This window comes from Bufo bufo, chromosome 1 (assembly GCF_905171765.1).
Source record: "Bufo bufo chromosome 1, aBufBuf1.1, whole genome shotgun sequence".
Taxonomy (NCBI): domain Eukaryota; kingdom Metazoa; phylum Chordata; class Amphibia; order Anura; family Bufonidae; genus Bufo; species Bufo bufo.
Window position 1 is genome coordinate 840044310 of NC_053389.1, and position 23558 is coordinate 840067867.

General features: G+C 45.6%; 1 protein-coding gene across 3 annotated transcripts in view; it reads left to right on the forward strand.

The window, feature by feature from the left end:
* The window catches only part of LOC120986703 (phospholipid scramblase 3-like), a 270830-nt gene that overhangs the window by 31424 nt on the left and 215848 nt on the right, over positions 1 to 23558 (forward strand). The gene's annotated exons all lie outside the window — the stretch shown is intronic.

The following is a 23558-nucleotide window of genomic DNA, read 5'->3' on the forward strand; positions in this document are numbered from 1 at the left end:
AGAGTCTGCAGAGTATTAGACATGTGTCCGCGCCATAGTCCAGTATTTGGGGACTATGGACAGTAGTGTAAAGTGTGCGCATCCAAAAAATATCTGACATCCAGTGCACTTTTTCCATAGACGGTGTCCGCTTCTGACAGTTACATTACCAGGGCCACATCTGCAGTGTAACGTGTGTGCTGAAAAAAATTGTCTGTAACATACAGTGTACTTTTGTCGTAGACGCTGCAGACAGTGACATTACCGGTGGTACCTCTCCTGTATGACGTTTCCTCATCCCAAATACCTGTGACATTCCCTGTAATTTTTTATTAGCCGCTGGTGACAGCATTGACATTATCTGTGGGATATCTCCTGTGTGACGTTTCCACATCCCAAATACCTTTTTAAATTTTTTTGTGCATACACATCCAAATCCTACGCTACTGTACGTGTGACAGACTTTCAAGCATACAGTTGTGTTCAAAATAATAGCAGTCAGACATCACTAACCTGATCAATCACTGTTTTTGGTAGAAATGATATTTCTACATGGCAGATAATTTTCTATCAGGTGTAGTCGAGTAATAGAAACCCAACAGACCCAACAGTCAGGACATGCATGCCGCTGATTCTGTGTAATTCAATCACTTATTGAAAGGGGCATGTTCAAAATAATAGCAGCGTGGAGTTCAATGAGTGAGGTCATTCATTCTTTGAAAAAGAGGTGGCAATTATTGCCCTTAGTTAAGGCAGGAAGGCAGCAGATGTCGTACCTGCCGGTTACAGCGCATTTATCTCTGAAATTCTGAGGAAAATGGGTCGTTCCAGACATTGTTGAGAAGAACAGCGTACCTTGATTAAAAAGATGATTGGAGGGGGAAAACATAAAGAAGTGCAGAAAATGATCGGCTGCTCAGCTAAAATGATCGCAAATGCTTTAAAATGGCGACCAAAACCTGAAAGACGTGGAAGAAAGCGACAAACTACCATTGGAATGGATAGAAGAATGACCAAAATGGCGAGGACTCGGCCAACAATCAGCTCCAGGAAGATGAAGAAGGTGTAAAGTTCCCTGTGAGTCCTGTTACAAGGAGAAGACGCCGATGTGAAGCCGAGCGATCTACAAGAAGCCCCCGCAAAGTCCCACTGCTGGAAACAAGACGTGTGCTGAAGAGCTTACAATCTGCCAAAGAGCACATTGACCGGCCTGAAGAGACCTTCTGTGGACTGATGGAAGTAAGATGGTTCTTTCTGGGTCTAGTGGCCGGAGACAGTTTGTCAGACGACCCCCAAACACTGAATTCAGCCCCAGTACACTGTGAAGACAGTGAAGCATGGTGGACAAGCATCATGATATGGGGATGTGTCTCAGACTACGGTGTTGGGCCTATTTATCGCAGACCAGGGATCATGGATCAGTCTGAATCCATCAGAATACTGGAAGAGGTCATGCTGCCTTATGCTGAAGAGGAAATGCCCTGGAAATGGGTGTTCTAACAAGACAACGACCCCAAACACACCAGTAAACGGGCAACATCTCGGCTCCAGACCAACAAGACTGACGTTATGGAGCCGCCGGCCCAATCCCCGGATCTTAATCCAATAGAAAACTTGTGGGTGACATCAAAAATGCAGTTTCTGAGGAAAAACCAAGAAATAGAGAAGAACTGTGGAATGTGGTCGGATCCTCCTGGGCTGGAATACCTGGTCACAGGGGCCCGAAGGTGGTGACTCCGAGCAGCACAGACGTCCAGCAGGTCTCAGAGACAGCGGGTATACAACTGAGTATTAGTGACGGGATTCAGAGGGAAGAAAATCTACAGACATTTCTCAGTTTATAGAGTCAATGTCTGAGATTGTAAAGAAGAAGACAAACACTGCTATTTTATTGAACAGTCTAATATTCACTTTTCTTAAATTTTTAGAGGAACAACACAAATTTAATATATTTTTCTTCATGTTTTGATTTGGAATAGAAGGTGTAGTGTTCCCAATGCATCTGTGTGGATGGAAATAAAAGCTATTAGAAGGATTTTGAGCTTTATTAACTTTTTTAAACAAACTGCTATTATTTTGAACACAACTGTATATAACATTTGATATGAAGAAGGCGAGCAGTAAGGGATGGGGAAATGGCCGTGATGCTGATGGTGCACGCAGAGGCCCTGGGGAGCAGTGAAACTGTGCCTGCTGCCAGAGAACAAGAAAAACAATCATCCACGATACCTAGCTTCATGTCTCAGTTTGCAGGGCGGCGCAGGACACCACTCTTGAAGTCAGACCAGTGCCACCAGGTGGTCGGTTGGATGGCAGCAGATAATGCTTCCAGTCGGTTAAGCACCACCCTGTCTTCCACCAAATCCAGTCTTGATCCTCCTTCCTCCCACCATGGAGAGTCTGGTATAACAAGTGATCCCACACTCGGATATTCCCAGTACCTCTTTTCATCGCCATTCCTTGATTTGGCCCTCTTGCCAAGCACGATTGAAGAGGGACAGATCTTGTGCCCTGAATCCCAACCTCTTGAGCATCCACATCCACAGTCACAAGAATGTGGAACGGCAATTAGTGTTTAACGAGGTGGATGATGATGATGAGACACAGTTGCCAATAAGTCCACAGCAATTAGTGTCTCAAGAGGTTGATGAAGAGGATGAGACACAGTTATCAATCACTGAGGTTGTGGTTAGGTCAACAAATCAAGAGGATGATCAGTGTGAGGAAGTGGAAAAGGATGTGGTGGACGATGAAGTCACTGACCCAATCTGGGAAGGTGGAAAGCCGAGCGAGGACAGCAGTACAAAGGGGGAAGGATCTGCAGCACCGCAACAGGCTGAAAGAGGCAGTGGGGTGGCAAAAGGGAGAAGGCGGGCCAAACAGGCCCGCAGCTGTTCCATGGAGCACCCCCATGCATAAATATACCTTGCCAAGGGGTAGGTGTTCTGCAGTATGGCGCTTTTTTGAGGAATAGTAGTTTGCACCCCGTGCCACAACAAAATGAGCCGGGACGTGAACACTAGCAACCTCACCACCAACAGCAAGATCCGCCACATGGCATCAAAGCACCGTAATAAGTGGGACGAACGCCTGGGTCCACAATCTGTGTCTGCGGGTCACACCACTGCCTCCTCTTCCCCTATGGTACGTGCTGGCCAATCCCCTGTCGAAGGTGCAGGCCCGGATGCCTCCCGCCCTGCACCTTCACAAGCACCATCAGCGACCACATCCGCTTCCGTGTCCTAGCGCAGCGTCCAAATGTCCTTACCCCAGGCCTTTGAACGCAAGTGCAAATACCCAGCCACCCACCCATAGGCCATAGCACTAAATGCACAACTTTCCAAATTACTGACCCTGAAAATTTTGCCATTTAGACTTGTGGACACTGAAGCCTTCCGCAGCCTGATGTCTCCGGCCATCCCGCGCTACGCAGTCCCCAGCCGCCACTATTTTTCAAGGTGTGCCGTTCCCACCTTACACTAACATGTGTCCCGTAACATCACCCGTGCCCTAACCTGGTTCTAGTGTCTACTCAAACATGTGTCCCGTAACATCACCCGTGCCCTAACCTGGTTCTAGTGTCTACTCAAACATGTGTCCCGTAACATCACCCGTGCCCTAACCTGGTTCTAGTGTCTACTCAAACATGTGTTCCGTAACATCACCCGTGCCCTAACCTGGTTCTAGTGTCTACTCAAACATGTGTCCCGTAACATCACCCGTGCCCTAACCTGGTTCTAGTGTCTACTCAAACATGTGTCCCGTAACATCACCCGTGCCCTAACCTGGTTCTAGTGTCTACTCAAACATGTGTCCCGTAACATCACCCGTGCCCTAACCTGGTTCTAGTGTCTACTCAAACATGTGTCCCGTAACATCACCCGTGCCCTAACCTGGTTCTAGTGTCTACTCAAACATGTGTCCCGTAACATCACCCGTGCCCTAACCTGGTTCTAGTGTCTACTCAAACATGTGTCCCGTAACATCACCCGTGCCCTAACCTGGTTCTAGTGTCTACTCAAACATGTGTTCCGTAACATCACCCGTGCCCTAACCTGGTTCTAGTGTCTACTCAAACATGTGTCCCGTAACATCACCCGTGCCCTAACCTGGTTCTAGTGTCTACTCAAACATGTGTCCCGTAACATCACCCGTGCCCTAACCTGGTTCTAGTGTCTACTCAAACATGTGTCCCGTAACATCACCCGTGCCCTAACCTGGTTCTAGTGTCTACTCAAACATGTGTCCCGTAACATCACCCGTGCCCTAACCTGGTTCTAGTGTCTACTCAAACATGTGTCCCGTAACATCACCCGTGCCCTAACCTGGTTCTAGTGTCTACTCAAACATGTGTTCCGTAACACCACCCGTGCCCTGACCAACACATTTACTGGGAAGGTCCACTTAACCACAGACACATGGAGAAGTGCATTCGGCCAGAGACGCTATATTTCTCTGAACACACACTGGGTGAATGTTGTGGAAGCCGAGAGCGAGTCGTACCCTGGGATGGCACAGGTGCTACCGACGCCATTGCGGGCCCTACGTTGATCAGGGTTTCTGCCAGCACCTACGTTAGTGGATCCAACCCCCACTTCTCCTCCTCCGCCTCCACTTCCACCTCCGAATTATCCGCGTGCAGCACCAGTCAGCCATCAGTCGGTAGCTGGAAGCAGTGTAGGACTGCAGTGGGGAAGCGGCAACAGGCCGTGCTGAAGCTGATCTGCTTAGGGGACAAACAGCACACCGCCGCAGAGCTATGGCAGGGGATAAGAGTCCAAACTGAGCTGTGGCTCTCTCCACTCAACCTACAACCAGGCATGGTTGTGTCTGACAATGGCCGTAACTTGGTGGCGGCTTTGGAGCTCGGCAAGCTCACACACATCCCATGCCTAGCCCATGTCTTCAACTTAGTGGTTCAGCGGTTTCTCAAAATCTACCCCAATGTTGCCTGAGCTACTGGTGAAGGCGCGCCGTGTGTGTGCCCATTTCCGCAAGTCATCGACAGCTTCAGCCGGACTGTCAACGCTGCAGCAGCGCTGGAAATTGCCAGCTCACCGGCTGTTGTGCGCCATGAGCACGCTCTGGAACTCCACGTTCCACATGTTGGCCAGGCTTTGTGAGCAGCAGAGGGCAATGGTTGAATACCAGCTACAACATGGTCGTCGCCTTTCCAGTCAGCTTCCGCTCTTCACAAGCGAGGAGTGGACATGGATGTCTGACCTCTGTGAGGATTTAAGAAACTTTGAGGAATCCACACAGATGGTGAGCGGCAATAACGCTATTATCAGCGTAACCATCCCACTGCTGTGTCTACTCAGACGCTCGCTGCTCGCAATTAAGGCCGAGGCTTTGCATGTGGAAGAGGTGGAAATGGGGGAGGACATTACACAGGGTGATAGCCAGACCACCCTCCGTCCGCCTTCTCAGCGCAAATTGGACAATGAAGAGGAAGAGGAGCAGGAGATGGTTGCCTCCACTACAGAGGGTAGTACCCATGGAAGTTTAATTCCATGTGTTCTGTGTGGGTGGGCAGAAGAGGAGGAAGAAGATGTGGGGAATGAGAGTCATCCTCCTGATAATGACAGCGAAGTCTTGCCTGTTGGTACTCTGGCACATATGGCTGACTTCATGTTAGGCTGCCGTTCCCGCGACCCGCGCGTTATACGCATTTTAGACAACACGGATTACTGGTTGTTCACCCTTCTCGACCCCCGCTACAAAGAGAACGTCTCATATCTCATTCCTCTGGTGGAGAGGACGAGCAAAACGGTGCAATACCAGAAGGTCCTTGTGGAAAAATTGCCTCAAAAATTTCCAGCTGACAACGCTGGCGGCAGAGTCCGTAGTTCCTTTGGCAACCAAAAAGGGGAGACGAGGGGAACACACAGCAGTTACAACAGAGGCAGGACAACACCCTCCAAGGCCTGGGACAGTTTCATGACCCCCCGCCAACACCCTGATGCGCGGCCTAGTGTCACAAGGAGGGAAAAGTTTTGGAAGATGGTGAAGGAGTACGTAGCAGACCGTGTCAGCGTCCTCAGTGATCCCTCTGTGCCTTACAACTACTGGGTGTCCAAGCTGGACACGTGGCACGAACTGGTGACAGGGGCGGACTGACAACTCATGGGGCCCCCGGGCAATAGGAGATTATGGGGCCCCTGTGTCCCGCCCACCCTCAAGTCACACCCACACACATATTGCGCCGCCCACATCACCTACACTTGGTGCAGAATTTCTCTTTACCATCCCCCCCACCTTCTCCAAGCACCCTTACTCACATAAAACAAGGAATATGTTTTAAGGCCGATTCATTGGCCTGTATTTGTGGGAGGGGCACCGCTGCCTATATCATGGCAGAATCTCCCCTCCCTCAACGAACGTCATTTCAGCATTGGCGTCGTTTCTGTGTGGGGAAGCGCTACAGCACCAAGAACAGGTAAGTGGCTGCCTCGTATCGCAGCTCCGATGTCGTAAGTCCGGTCGCGGTGCTGGCTCCCTAGGTAAGGGGGAGCTACACCGCACCGGAGCGTTCTGCCCGGCAGCTTCGGCTCCCACGCGGCATGAATCGTAGGGAGCAGGGGTCAGCGCGATCCCTAATCAATTCACGCATCTCACACCTGTAATGTATGGCACGGGCCGCCGTGCCGCTAGCGAGGTAGGGTTGCAAGCTGCAGCACAAGTTCTTTGTAGTTATGCCCGCTCCCGCACTCACTCACCCCTGCCTCGCGCCGTGTCACTCATCCCTCATATATATCCAACACAGTTTGCATAGTTCCGGGCCTTCTCACATGTTGCACGGGTGTCGTTGCCACGTGGTTCTGGTGACGGGTTGGTTACCGGGATTCATTGTAGCGTACTATACCCGCAGGAAAAATGTCACACGCATCAGACATAGTGGAGGCTTCGGTCGACGAGAACGCCGCCGGGATGTCAGAAGGGGGCAGTATTCCATCTCTGCACAGCTGGACCATCCCCAAGTTAATGTCGGAACTATCAAAAAGGGGTATCTTGTTTCCCGCTACTGCCAGAAAAGCCGAACAATATCGTCTGCTCATCGCTAACTCATGCCCTCAAGGTCAGGAAGAGGTCTCCATGACCACAGTACAGACTTCCCTCGCACAAATTCATGTCATGCTGAACAACCTGACTTCGTCCGTCTTGGATATCCAAACCAGACTGGAAGCTGTTGAGTCCCGCGGTACCGCTCATACTCCACTTACTACCGATGTAGCCATCCCTTCCACATCTGCAGCGGGGGGCCCAGGTGTGACAGTAGCAGTGCCCATATCACCCCGGCACACTTCATTCCTGCCAATATAAAGAAAGACATCCTGGAAGGTAGGGGTGTTAACCTTGAATCCTTACTTATCGCTACCCGGGATCTTTCAGATAGTAAGGTCATTGCTTGTGGTGATGTGTCGGTGGTCCTAAGAGGCCGGACCACAGGCTGGATCGCAAACTCACCATACCAGAGTTTGTTCTTGCCTTCAGTTTGTACAGAGACGTGATCTGCTCAGTGCGTCCTGACCGGAGGGAAGAGCTAGATCTGTATTTGTTTAGAGTAACCGAACTGGGACACAAGTACGGGGGTAGTTCCTTCCATGACTACCACTGTTCGTTCTCAGCTAAGCAGCATCTGCTCTCAGTCTGTTCCAGTTCGTTACGAACTGGGCCAACATTGACACCGAGATATTTTGCAGGGATTTTGCCGGGCTGAGGGCCCCATCATGCTCCCTGTGCCAATCCATTTATCATTCCACAGTATGGTGTCATAAGGCCGCTCCCGGTGCTGAGTTCAGTACCAAAGTCCCGGTTGCCGGGCCCTCTGAACCGCAGAAATCCTCTGGTATTGTAGATAAGTTAGGTAGACCCATCAAACTTCTCGGTAGGTCGCAGATATGCAACAATTTCAATTACTCATCCTGTAACTATAGTCAGTGTCGTTTGCTGCATGTTTGTTCTAACTACTTCAGAGCCCATCCTAAATCAGTCTGTTCATTAAAATCGGATAAAAGTTACATGTGTGTCGTTAACGTAGGTTGCTTGCAACGGTTCTTGCGCTACCATCACGACCCAGGTTTTGTGGAATTCCTAGTCACAGGTCTCACGTTCGGTTTCCACACTGGGAAGGTTGCCCTACCAGAATCTACAGTCGTGGCCAAAAGTTTTGAGAATTACATAAATATTGGAAATTGGAAAAGTTGCTGCTTAAGTTTTTATAATAGCAATTTGCATCTACTCCAGAATGTTATGAAGAGTGATCAGATGAATTGCATAGTCCTTCTTTGCCATGAAAATTAACTTCATCCCAAAAAAACCTTTCCACTGCATTTCATTGCTGTCATTAAAGGACCTGCTGAGATCATTTCAGTAATCGCCTTGTTAACTCAGGTGAGAATGTTGACGAGCACAAGGCTGGAGATCATTATGTCAGGCTGATTGGGTTAAAATGGCAGACTTGACATGTTAAAAGGAGGGTGATGCTTGAAATCATTGTTCTTCCATTGTTAACCATGGTGACCTGCAAAGAAACGCGTGCAGCCATCATTGCGTTGCATAAAAATGGCTTCACAGACAAGGATATTGTGGCTACTAAGATTGCACCTCAATCAACAATTTATAGGATCATCAAGAACTTCAAGGAAAGAGGTTCAGTTCTTGTTAAGAAGGCTTCAGGGTGTCTAAGAAAGTCCAGCAAGCGCCAGGATCGTCTCCTAAAGAGGATTCAGCTGCGGGATCGGAGTGCCACCAGTGCAGAGCTTGCTCAGGAATGGCAGCAGGCAGGTGTGAGCGCATCTGCACGCACAGTGAGGCCAAGACTTTTGGAAGATGGCCTGGTGTCAAGAAGGGCAGCAAAGAAGCCACTTCTCTCCAAAATAAACATCAGGGACAGATTGATCTTCTGCAGAAAGTCTGGTGAATGGACTGCTGAGGACTGGGGCAAAGTCATATTCTCCGATGAAGCCTCTTTCCGATTGTTTGGGGCATCTGTAAAAAGGCTTGTCCGGAGAAGAAAAGGTGAGCGCTACCATCAGTCCTGGGTCATGCCAACAGTGAAGCATCCTGAGACCATTCATGTGTGGGGTTGCTTCTCATCCAAGGGAGTGGGCTCACTCACAATTTTGCCCAAAAACACAGCCATGAATAAAGAATGGGACCAAAACACCCTCCAACAGCAACTTCTTCCAACAATCCAACAACAGTTTGGTGAAGAACAATGCATTTTCCAGCACGATGGAGCACCGTGCCATAAGGCAAAAGTCATAACTAAGTGGCTCGTGGACCAAAACGTTGACATTTTGGGTCCATGGCCTGGAAACTCCCCAGATCTTAATCCCATTGAGAACTTGTGGTCAATCCTCAAGAGGCGGGTGGACAAACAAAAACCCACTAATTCTGACAAACTCCAAGAAGTGATGATGAAAGAATGGGTTGTATCAGTCAGGAATTGGCCCAGAAGTTGATTGAGAGCATGCGCAGTCGGATTGCAGAGGTCCTGAAAAAGAAGGGCCAACACTGCAAATACTGACTCTTTGCATCAATGTCATGTAATTGTCGATAAAAGCCTTTGAAACGTATGAAGTGCGTGTAATTATATTTCACTACATCACAGAAACAACTGAAACAAAGATCTAAAAGCAGTTTAGCAGCAAACTTTGTGAAAACTAATATTTGTGTCATTCTCAAAACTTTTGGCCACGACTGTACACACGAATGCAAAAATTTACAATCCGCTGACCGCAACCCAAATGTCTCCGATAAATGGATCACAGCAGAGTTAGTAAAAGGTTTCTTGATAGGCCCTATTTTATCCTCACCCTTCGAACGGTGGAGGGTCAGTCCTGTAGGCATGGTTACTGATAAATTTAGCAAGAAAGAGAGCTTGGTTATCGACCTGCCTGCCCCGCATGGTTCCTCCATTCCCAGCATCAATTCCCTCATTCCGTCAGAAGAAGTCAGCTTGAGATATTCGTCCATAGACCAGGCCATTGCCATCATATTGCAGTTAGGCCCCGGCTCAAACCTGTCAAAAGCTGACATTTTAGATGCCTTCAAATTACTGCCTATCAAGCCGTCTCTGTGGCAGTGGCATGGTATCAAGTGGAGGGGTCTTTATTATTTTGCATCCAAACTCACCTTCGGCTCCAAGAGTAGCCCATGTTTATTCGACCAGTTAGCCCAGGCTCTCCACTGGATACTAGTCCATGAATTCCACTGCAGTAATGTCATTCACTACCTAGATGATTTTCTAATTATCGAACACCCTGACTCCACCACAAAAGACCTTCATTCACTTCTAAACTGTTTCAGTCAACTCGCCGTTCCTGTGTCTCCCAGGAAGGTTGAGGGCCCATCCATCACCTTCCTTGGCATCGTTTTGGACACCCACAATATGCTAGCCAGATTACCGGAAGACAAATTACACAGGATCAGGGAAGTCATCCACAATTTCAAGTTGACCAAGGGTGGTCAAAAAGTGGAGCTACAGTCTCTCTTAGGCATGCTGAACTTTGCCATGCGCGTCCTTCCGCAAGGTAGGGCGTTCATTTCTCGTTTGCTCACACTCCTCCCTACAGCTCCCTCCCAGGATAGCCTCATATGCCTGGACGAGCTGATCATTGCCGACTTAAACATGTGGGAACACTTTCTTAGGCAGTGGAATGGCATTTCGCTTTTCATTCCTGAAATATCCAACAACTCTCCCGTAGTTTTTTCTGATGCCGCCGCAAATACAGGCTTTGCAGCTATATTTGGCACCCACTGGCTAGCGGACAAATGGCCAAATGAAGTCAGCTCAAGCCCAGGTTTCTTTCAGACTTCGGGAATATTTTAAGTTTACCCCATAGTAGCAGCTGCCCGTGTTTGGGGTCAAGGATGGCCTGGCCAAACAGTATCATTTGTTTCAGATAATGCCGCAGTCGTTGACATTTTGAATAGCGGGTCGTCCAAGTCCCCTCACGTTATGTCATTTGTAAGACGTCTGGTTCTTCTTTCCCTACAACTCCAATTCCGCTACATATGTTCGCACATTCCCGGGACTAACAATACAACTGCCGATGCCTTATCTCGATTTAACTTTTCCTTTTCTCGCAGGTTTGTCCAGAAGCAGACATCATCAGTCCACAGTCCCTCCGTACGCCTCTCAATCTAGACACTCATCTGGCCACGGCTCGTTCGTTGTTAGCCAAATCCCTCTTGCCTAATACTGCTAGGGCCTATCAGACAGGCTGGGGAGCTTTTTGCAAATTCCAGGACAAATTCCCTCAAGGCAACACCGAGTTCGTTGAGTACATTCTAGCATCCATTGGTTACTGTCACACCGATTTGAAACTGTCACACCCCACGGTCAAGTCCTACCTCGGGGGAGTCCAGCATTTCAGAGCCACGAGTCACCCGGAGGAGGGTTCCTTGTTTTCTATCCATGCCATCAAAGCCACTCTGAAGGGTCTGAACAAATGTAACAGTGAGAGACGCACTTACCGGCAACCCATTACTGGCCAGGTTTTCCGTGATCTGTCCGACATGCTGGACAGAGAACCTTTCGGCGCCCCGCAGAGTTTAGTAGTGAAAGCGGCCATGCACTTGGCCTTTTACGGTTTCTTGAGACCGGGAGAGTTCACTTCCCCTCCTAACAGTGATAGGTTTGTCACCGTCAGACAGCTCAACGCTACCAGAGACGGCTTCATACTCTCACTAGTTACCACTAAGACATCTCAGGTAGGCCCCCGACTCAGGTATTATATTTTCCTACCACACATCGTTGGTGCCCCATTCATGTTCTCCAACAGCTATTGACCGTGCTAAATGACAAACTGCCCGATAGCCCATTGCTACCATTCAACGATACTCACCTCATCTGCCCCAAATTCATAACCCTCATTCGGGTATTGTTGGCTAACCTTGGAATAGACCCGTCCTCAGTATCCGGGCATCCTTTTCGCATAGGGGCGGCATCCGTCAAAAAATCAGGAAACGGAATATCGCCAAATATATGATAACAAACCAGAAGCAGGAAGTAGTAGAGACCAAACACAAGGATATTATACAAACTAATCTAAAAGAAAAATCACGTTCTTTTCCTCATTTGAAAAATACTGAGTGCATTGATGCTTTCAAAACAGGGCTATTGTCAGAGCTGGAAAAAATTGATACAAAACCAAAATGTATTAATATTCCCAATGGGGAAAAACAGGGTTTAAAGTCTTTAGAAGCCAATAAAAAAAAAATTGTTGTGAAACCAGCAGATAAAGGGTGGGGGGGGGGGGGATTGTTATTTTGGACAAAGAAAAGTATGAGGAGACAATGCAAAGTATGAGGAGACAATGCAAAGTATGCTACAGGATGGGGGAAAGACCCGACCGCTGACTTTAAGAGGGTCTAAGCGTGCTTTTAAGTGAGGGAAAAGAAAAAGGAATTTTAAATAAAAAAGAACATGAATATTTGAATATTAAATATCCAGTTATTCCCGTTATATATACTACCTCCCGAAAATTCATAAAAGTATTACAAATCACCCCGGAAGAGCGATTGTCTCCGGTATCAATTCCCTCACCAATCGTGTATCAGAATATATTGACTTCTATTTACAAAAATATGTGGCACGGGTCCCATCGTACTTGAAAGATACAGGGGACACTATTAAGCACCTGAAAGTTTTGGGTTTTTGGAAGGTGACATTCTTTTGGCGAAATTCGCCCCCAGTTTCGCCAACCTGTTATGGGAGAAGTCCTTTATTACAGAATACAGAAAATACAACAGAGGATGGCCTACTGTGATGGAAGATATATAGACGACTGCTTGCTGGTATGGAGAGGAAATGCAGGTGATTTGGGAAACTTTCAGCATTGTTTCCATGACAACAGCTGGAATCTCCAGTTTACCAGCAATATCAGTGCAACCTGTTGACTTTTTAGCCCTCACGATCTCCATAGAGGGGGGTCGTTTTAAGACCACTACCTATTTCAAGCCCACAGATGTTAACCCCTTTATTAAGACCACGAGTTGCCATTATAAACCTTGGCGGACCAACATTCCTAAAAGTCAGTTTAGAAGAGTACATCGTAATTGTACAAGAACTGATGACTACGACACAGCGGCCTAAAGCGAACAAAAAAGCAAGCGATTAGTTCAAAACTTACCTGTCTCTCGACGGTACTTGTCCCCACAGCTTGGCTGATGATGACGAGGGGGAAGAAGAAGGGAACGCAGCCACAGAAAATGACTGCGTTCTTCCACCCTGCTCCTGGCTCGATCCAAAATGGCGCCGATTCCCGCCACACAGAGGGAGAGCTCCGGGTCTCTCCGGAGGCGACACCCGACCAGCGCTCTTCAGGGACTCCCTCTTCAGCAAGCTCCAGTCCTTCAGCTTCACAGGAGCCTAAAAAACAAAAAAGGGTGAGTGAACATCATACATCTATTCCTCCCCTTGATACTTACCCTCCTTCACCAGGCATAGATCCTGGTCTCACTGTCAATGCAATGCAGGACATGCTGGCAGATTTAAAAAGATCCATTCATGGAGATTTCAAAGAGACAATCTCGGTCATCCATGCAGATATAGTAGCCATAGGAGAAAGAACAGCGCATTTAGAAGAAAAAATGGAGGAATTTGTCACAGCACACAATTCACTAGTTGACAATCACAACGTGGTTGAGGATGATATAGCAGCCATTAAGCTTAAAATTGCTGATCTGGAAGACCGCTCCAGAAGAAACAACATAAGATTTAGAAATATCCCTGAAAACGTCTCAGATTCTCAGCTGCAAGAATTTATTTCGGATCTTATCATATCATACCTTCCAGATACCCTAGAGTCAGAGCTAATCATTGACCGGGTGCACCGGGTTCCTAAGCCCAAAGCTCTCCCCGCCTCTGTTCCCAGGGACGTCCTTGCTAGGATCCATTTTTACCACCTGAAAGATTCCCTGATGAGGGAAGCTCAAAAAAAGAAGAAAGATATTCCCGATAGATTCAGTAATGTCCTCCTATTCACAGATTTATCCCCAGCGACACTAAGCAGGAGACGGGAATTTCAAATCTACACCAGAGCGCTAAGGGATAACAATATCCCCTACAAATGGGGTTTTCCTGTCAAACTTATTGTGAGACATCAAAACTCAACACATGTCCTAGCTTCTCCTCAGGAAGCATCAGAAGCTTTTTCCAAATGGAACATTATTCTACCACAAGAGGACACCAAAGACAAAGACAAAGACAAAGCTATGACCTCCTCTCCTAATAAACCTCCTGCTGATAAGAGTCATCTCAACTTAACTCCAGAATGGACGAGAGTTGGAAGAATCCCACCATGACTTCATCCCGGAACAGTAAATATAGCTACTTTTGCTTTTGACTAAATTGCTATGTTTTTCAAGCCTTGTGGGGATCCACACCCTGCTGTTCTACTTCTCAGGACACTTTTTCCATCTAGGTGTTCACTTTCCCTAATCCATTGTTCACTTTACGCCTCTTATACTAAGTGATAGACATCACTAATTATACGGTCACTGTTGGACCCTTACTATGTTATTGTTATTTATTATTTACGTTATGTTTTACATCTTAACTTATTATTTTTTAAGGTTACGTACAGGGGGTCTATCCTCAGCTCATAACGAATATGAAAACAAGAATGTATTTCCATGGTCCCCTCAATCTCCAAATGGTAACATTGGGGTACTTTCCTCTGTATTACCTGTTCTCTTTGTTTTTTTGCAATTCTCTCAGGATACTGAAGTCAACAGGATTACTTCATCTGAAGATTCAAGATGGCTAATAATGGCATAAAGATCCTATCAGCAAATGTTAAAGGTTTGAATAGCCCCTTTAAACGCTCCACATATTGGAATGAAGTGAGAAGACAGAGAGCTGACATTATTTGCATTCAGGAATCTCACCTCAATGAGGAGGATTCCCGTAGATTCTGTCACCCCTCTTTCCCGCACATCTTTATGTCTCCAGCCACAAAAAAAAAGAGAGGTGTGATTATAGGTTTTAAAAACACTATCGCATTCCAGTGTCACAATATCTTAATAGATAAGGAGGGTTGATATATTATAATCACTTGTGACATAAACAACTCCAGATACACGATAGTAAATCTATATGCTCCAAACTCTGATCAGATAAACTTTATCAAGCGCACTATTAGAATGGCTCAAGAATCCAAACAAGGGTCTCTGCTAGTTTGTGGGGACTTTAATATGTGCCCTGACTCATCAATCGACAGGCTCCCAGCTCATCCTCCTTCCAATAAATCCTCCTATCTACAAGATTTTTTATTTCAAGAAGGTCTACATGATATTTGGAGAGTTCACCATGCAAATGAAAAGGATTTTTCCTTTTTTTCACATCCACACAATACATACTCTAGAATTGACCTGTTTGTCTCAGATAAGTGGCTTCTCCAAAAAGTATTGGATGTATCCATTTCTAATATAACATGGTCAGATCATGCATTTATAACCCTTATATTAGATGATATGTACAACAATAGAGTTTACTCCCCCTGGAGACTCAATAACTCATTACTCCAGAATTCGAGTATTCGTGTGGATGTGGAAAACTCGCTTAAGGAATACTTTAGGACTAATGATAATAACCTGATATCAGATACTACACTTTGGAGTGCACACAAGGCGTTCATAAGAGGGATACTGTTAAAACACGCGGCCATCCAAAAAAGAAATAGAAAGAAAACCTTGGATAAACTATTAACTGACATTAAATCCCTAGAGGATTCACTTAAATCCTCTCTAGACCCGAAAATTCTTAGCAAGTTAAAAACGGCCAGACACCATCTATATCTTCACTTACATGAGAGGCATGAATTCCACCTACGTAAAATCAAAGCAGATCATTACTCACAAGGCAACAAAGCTTCAAAAATCCTAGCAAATAGAATAAAAAAAGAGAAGTTAAAACTAGAATTCCCTTTTTGTATGATTCTCAAGGAAAAAAATTATTCAACCCCAAACAAATAGCGGATGAATTCGCAAAATACTATGCAAATTTATACAACTTAGGTAGCTCAACAGACACTCTCAACCCACATCTGAATATATTAATGAGTTCCTTGATGGTGTGTCTCTCCCATCATTATCACCAATTCAAAAACAATCCCTAAATGCTGAAATTACACATTCAGAAATCTCTCAATCCATTCCCTCAAAAATAACAAATCCCCTGGACCAGACGGCCTCACAAATGAGTATTATAAGACTCTTTCGCATATCTTAAACCCTTTCCTAAATAGAACCTTTAATTCAATAGCAGCACAAAAGTCAATTCCAAAGGACATGTTAAGTGCACTGATCATAACTTACCAAAACCTGGTAAACCAGCAGACACTCCAGCTAATTTCAGACCCATATCACTTTTAAATTCTGATATAAAGATTTTTGTGAAAATACTCGCAAAAAGGTTGTCCAATATCTTACCCTCATTAATCTCCAATGACCAGATAGGATTTGTTTCTAACAGGCAATCATCAGATGGTACTAGAAGATTTATAGACTTACTGGATGTGGCACATTATACCCGAACCCCTTCTCTGCTCCTATCCTTGGATGCAGAGAAGGCATTTGACAGAATTCACTGGGATTATATTTACGCAACATTGAAAAAGTTTGGGTTTGGGGACTTCTACTTATCTGCAGTAATGTCTTATACTCTAATCCAAGTGCCTCTATATATTCATCCAGTTTTCTGTCCACACCATTTAATATTAACAATGGAACCAGACAGGGATGCCCTATGTCACCCCTGATATTTGCGCTTGCAATGGAACCTTTCGCAGAACACATTAGATCTTCTGCGCTTATTAAAGGGATAAAAGTAGGGGAAGTAGACCATCGCATAGGTCTCTTTGCAGACGATGTCTTAATTATTACATCAAACCCAACTATAGCTTTGCCTGCCATTAATGACATCATCTTTAAGTTTGGTAAAGCTTCCTTCTATAAGGTAAACGTAAATAAATCTCAAATTCTGGACTTGGGTTTACCTCCATCTACTAAACGTCTAATTTCCAGATTATATAAATTTTCCTGGGCAAACGAGTCCTTGACATATCTGGGTATTCAACTTGCCTTTCCTACTAACAAACTATTCAAGGTCAATTTTTGGCCCTTATATGATAAAATTAATAGCTCCTTGAACAACTTAAGGTTGGAACACATTTCTTGGCTAGGGAGAATAGCTGCGTTGAAAATGGTTATTCTACCCAAAATTATCTATATGTTTCGTAATATTGCTATATCTATTCCCTCTGGATACATAAGCAAGCTCCAATCACTAATCAATCGCCACATTTGGGGTAAACTTAGACCCAGAGTGAAATCCCTTATACTTAACAAGCCACTCAAAACAGGAGGTCTTAATGTACCTTCTATTAAGCATTATCATGCCTCTTCTATACTTGACCAACTGAGATATTTACTTAAGGATGACTCTACAAAAAAATGGGTAGCACTAGAAAAAACTATTATGGGTCCCTACAACATAAATTTGCGCCTTTCTGCCGTAGCGGCTTTTGGTATCAAACATAACTCCCCATTATTAACCCTGACAACAATTCTAAACTCCTGGTATTCTGTTGCTAGAATAGATAAATTAATTAATACCTCAATCTTCGCAATGCCCCTGAAGGTTTGTGAGCTAGCTATCCCAGACATTAGACTAGACAATTGGGTGAGGCTGGGCATTACTGAAGTCAAACAACTATGGAAGGATGAAGTGTTTGTAGAGTTTGCCCAACTTCATAAAAATTTTAATATCCCCAATTCAGATTTCTACAAATACCTAAGGTTAAGACACTTACTGAAATCCTCAAATTTTTTTACACATGTTACAAACAATCAAGCTTTCTTACAATGGATACACATGACCCAAAAATTGGATAAAGGTATTACTAAAGGCTATACCTTACTGAAAGAGTCATGCGCTAATCCCTTACAGCATATCTTAGACCTATGGAATCTTGAATTAGGTTCTGCCCTGTCGGACACAGAGTGGTCTGAAGCCTTTACCTCTGTACCCAAGCTGTCTAAATGCTCTGATCATCTAGAAGGGGCGAGAAAAATTCTCTATAGATGGTATAGAACACCCATATATCTTAACAAAATCTTTCCCGATTCATCCCCAGATTGTTGGAGATGCGGTCAAGCTCTAGGTAGTTTTTTACATATGTGGTGGGATTGCCCGACCGTTAAAGTCTTATGGATCTCAATATTTAGCTTTATATCATCATTAGCTTGCTTTCCTATTGAACCTTCATCTAAGATGGCCTTGTTGTCTGTAGGACTGATAGACCTACCTTATCATTTTAGATTCATAGCTAGTCATTTAATATTTATAACCCGATTGAAAATAGCTGCTTGCTGGAAATCTGGGAACCTTCCCAACATTAGTAGGATTCACAGATCTCTAGATAATAGTTGCTTATATGAAGGTTTATGGGCATCTTCTAATAATACGAAAATTACATTTCTGAAGAGATGGGAAGTCTGGTTGAACCACAAAAGATGTAATTTACCTCCTAATGCCTCCATTAGAATGTAAGGTTTTTTGGACTTACGCTGATTGTCATGACAGCCTTATCAAGTACCTACTTTTATATTGTCTTCTTTCCTCTCTCACCTGTATTTGTACCCATACAACTTCTCTACCCTTTCAAGCTCAACATTTGCAACCGTATGCTGTGAAAAATAATGTAACTATATATTAGCTACATATTTGCCATATTGTTACCTATCTCAAGATGTATATGTGAATGCTTTTCATTTGATATGTAACCTTTGTTATAAAATTTTTCAATAAAAACTATTGTTCAAAAAAAAAGAACTGATGACTACTATCGGCAAAGTGAACTGAAAGATTTTTAGAAAAGGCTGTAAAGAAATTTGCTTGAGTTGAGAGAGTGTAAAGAGGCAGTGGCAAAAGAAAGTAGAGAAAAGATAAAAGGAAGATGACAACGTGACCTCCAAGAAAAACAAGGAGAACACGAGGCGTTTATCACGCAGTTTAGTGACGGTGGCGGCTTGATAAAACATGCAGTAAGAAAAAACTGGGCGGTTCTTGGAGGGTTAATTCCAGATGAGCCAACTGTAATATATAAGAAAGCACCAAATATTAAAGACTAATTGGTTCACATCAACAAAAAAGTAAAAAGCATCGATTCACTTGGTGCGATTTCTGTGCGGTTTGCAAGGTGACTTCCAACAGCAGGGGAGTAACCTCCACTGTGCAAGGGGAATTAACCTGTGAAATATGGGGGTCATCCACATGCTGGAGTGCCCATGTGGCCCCCAATATGTTGGACGGACTTTTAGGAAGTTGAAAACTCGCTTTCAGCTCACTTCAAGAAAGCACATAATAAAAACCCACAGGGGTTAAAGTTTGTGGGGTTGGAAAGGGTTCAGATGAATTGGAGAGGGGAGGATAGATAAAAAGGAGGTCGAATGGATTTACCGTCTGGGCACACTGCAACCCGATGGGTTAAATATAGAATCTGATATCAAGACGAGGTGATGGAAGATGCCCAAAACTACTGCGGTTCCACCAACATGGTTGTAAAGTACGAGGGCTTTTCATGTGACTAAGGCTACTTTCACACTTGCGGCAGAGAGATCCGGCAAGCAGTTCCGTCGCCGGAACTGCCTGCCGGATCAGGCAAAATGTATGCTAACTGATGGCATTAGTAAGACTGATCAGGATCCTGATCAGTCTTAAAAATGCCTGATCAGTCGAAAAAATGCATTGAAATGCCGGATCCGTCTTTCCGGTGTCATCCGGCAAAAACGGATCCGGCATTTATTTTTTCACCTTTTTTTCAGTCTGCGCATGCGCATACCGGAAGGACGCATCCGGCACTAATACATTCCTATGGGAAAAAATGCCGGATCCGGCATTCAGGCAAGTCTTCAGTTTTTTTAGCCGGAGATAAAACCGTAGCATGCTACGGTTTTCTCTTTTGCCTGATCAAAACGACTGAACTGAAGACATCCTGATGCAAACTGAACGGATCACTCTCCATTCAGAATGCATGGGGACATACCTGATCAGTTCTTTTCCGGTATAGAGCCCCTGTGACGGAACTCAGTGCCGGAAAAGAACAACGCAAGTGTGAAAGTAGCCTAATGCTGGAGAAGAGGAATGCAGTTAAATCCGTACTGCGAGCCAATATCAAGAGAGTCTGAAGGGTGTTAAGACTAAAGAATGGCGGTTTTATGGACATGTGCGTTTTTGTATGTGAATAGAGAAGAGGAAGCGTCTTAGCTGCTATGTAAACTGTAAGGTAGAAGAAAAACGATGTATTTGCCTTATTAGAAAATGTGTTGATTGAGGAGGATTCTATAGAAGACTTGTTTGAGTTTTTTGGAGTTGCACTTTTGGGGTTGTTTAAATGGTCTATTTAATTAGTACTCACCTGAATATAAAAGGGTGGGGAGAACAAGTGCATTCAGAGCAGCCCCCGACGAAGGCGAAACCCAGGTCGGGCATGCGATTCTGAGCATCATTTTATATGCATGAGACTTTTTATCTATGAGGTGAGAAATCTGAAGGTGAAGGGAACCTTAAATCCAGGGATCGAGCACATCTAAAGATACCATCCCCCTACCTTATTCATCCACGCTCCTATGGAAAGCGTTTGAGCTGCGCTCCTATGGAAAGAGTGTGAATTGGAACCTACTTCACTACAGACCTGCCGCGCTCCAAGGGACTTTGTGGTTTGGGACAAAATTTGTATATTTGTGTTAGGAACATATCATCAAGAGACTAGGTCGCTGGCATTCCTCTTGTTTTCACGGATATATACCTCACCCGAATTCCGAAATGTCTCATGCTTTTCTAAGTGTGGTGTTGTAAATAGAAGTTGTAACAGATCCGCTTCCGTTAATGTACGCTTCCTAGCTTGCGCCGAGGACCACAAGCACCGCACTGGACACCACAACCACCGCAGACTCCACAACCGCCGTAGCTTAACTGGAGCCGCGCCGTCTTCCTTCCACCTTGAATGAACCTCCAGCATTCAGGACCGTGTGGGAAAGATCTCTCCTCCAGGGAATATGCAGAGCATAGCAATCCCCAGCGTGATACAGCAATTCCCTCCAATAACGAGACAAGGCTGCGTTTTGAAGGGTTAGAAAAACATGAACTGAACTGAACTCTTTATTGAGGGCTACCCGCCCGTATTTATGCAGGTCCCCACAATGCATCATGGCTTCCTCCTCTCTGCCCTGGAGACACCCGAAGGCAATTCAATTATCTCTCAGGACAAAGGGAAATCACCAATACACATGTGGGAACAACAGGGCAGGAATCATCCCCTGAATACACAAAATCCTCCCTTCTGTCTGTGATATAATTATTGATTAACATAACTATCACAGACAGTAAAAATACAGTTTTTAAACATACACTGTAACTTTAAAACCATACATTCCATCTCCATAAAAATTACATATTTAAGCTCAGCATACATCAAACATAAACACTTCCAAAAATCACACAAATCCCTCCAGCGGATAAAAAGTTAAGTGGAAGTCCTTTATGACAGACCGCAAGCACAATTTCCTGCCCAAAACAGTTCCATAGATTTGGGCTGTGCGGTCGGTCAACTCCATGCAGAAAAACGACTAAGTCCCATCTTCGAACGGGACTTAGTCTCTGGAGCTGAAAGTTCAGTATAGAAGAAGGTAAGGGTCAGCGGCGTTCGTGTATCTGCGCATCCGATTCCAGCTCCACAGAATCCCCAGCATACACCGCTGACCGCGTTCGGTCCCACCAACAGTCCAGACATGCGGCACAGTTCTGTCACTGTTCCTGAAGGGCAACATGTCCCGGGGCCATAGTCGTAGGGCAGGAGGCTAGCCATAAGTCCTCTACAATGCCCAGTGGCAAATGGCAGTTTGTCACACATCTCCCCTTTGGGGGGAAGACTAACCAGGCACCTGACCTTCTGTCAGTCAGTGCCTCCGTTAGTCGATCCACCAACCCACAGTGACCAGATGCCCGAGTAGCCCACCCACAACAAACAGGTACAAGGGTGACCTACCCACAAGAAACAGTTACTGCACCTGGATATTTTGCTGTGGTGATGGGGCAACATGCTGTGGGGACTTGAGGGAGGGCAGAGGCCGACTGCACTCTGCCCAGCTGCCAGCTCTTCTGCTGGGGTGCTGAGACCATAGTCCGGCTCAGTAGTTAGAGGAACATGGGAGTCAGCAGGGGTTAACATCGCCTCTGTTAACCCTGAGGCCACGTTAGGAGTTAACTGGGGAGGGGAATTTGTACTTACCCCTGTGACAAACTGCCATTTGCCACTGGGCATTGTAGAGGACTTATGGCTAGCCTCCTGCCCTACGACTATGGCCCCAGGACATATTACCCTTCAAGAACAGAACTATGCCGCATGTCTGGACTGTTCTTCGGACCGAACGCGGTCAGCGGTGTATACTAAAGAATCCATGGAACTGTTTTGGGCAGGAAGTTGTGCTTGCGGTCGGTCATAAAGGACTTCCACTTAACTTTTTATCCGCTGGAGGGATTTGTGTGATTTTTGGAAGTGTTTATGTTTGATGTATGCGGAGTTTAAATATGTAATTTTTATGGAGATGGAATGTATGGTTTTAAAGTTACAGTCTATGTTTAAAAACTGTATTTTTACTGTCTGTGATAGTTATGTTAATCCATAATTATATCCCAGACAGAAGGGAGGATTTTGTGTATTTGGGTGGAAATTCCTGCCCTATTGTTCTCACATGTGTATTGGTGATCTCCCTTTCTCCTGGGAGATAATTGAATTGCCTTCGGGTGTCGACAGGGCAGAGAGGAGGAAACCATGATGCATTGTGGGGACCTGCATAAATACGGGCGGGTAGCCCTCAATAAAGAGCTCAGTTCATGTTTTTCTAACCCTTCAAAACGCAGCCTTGTCTCGTTATTGGAGGGAATTGCTGCATCATGCTGGGGATTGCTATGCTCTGCATATTCCCTGGAGGAGAGATCTTTCCCACACGGTCCTGAATGCTGGAGGTTCATTCAGGGTGGAAGGAAGACGGTGCGGCTCCAGTTAAGCTACGGCGGTTGTGGAGTCTGCGGTGGTCGTGGTGTCCAGTGCGGTGCTTGTGGTCCTCGGCGCAAGCTAGGAAGCGTCCATTAACGGAAGTGGATCCGTTACATTGGTGGCAGCAGTGGGATGGCTTCCCTAGTGCGAGGAGCAGCATCCTGGGAACACCAAGCAGAGCTGGAGTATTGGTATAGTCACGTACGGTTTGACGCTATGCTGAAGAGGCGGTTGGCTATCTACGGGCCCCTCCTAACAGAGGAACTTGTACTGGAAGTGAGGAGAGAACTGGCGGAGTATCTGAAGCAGGAAGCAGAATATCGGGCAGAGATAGCAAAGTATTCCGTCCCTGCGCCCCAGCAAAAACGTGAGTTACAGGGGGCCGAAGGTGTCGTCCTTCCCCCCCCAGCGGCAGTGTGTACCCCAGGGGGCCGAAGGTGTCGTCCTCCCCAGCGGCAGTGTGTACCCCAGGGGGCCGAAGGTGTCGTCCTTCCCCCCAGCGGCAGT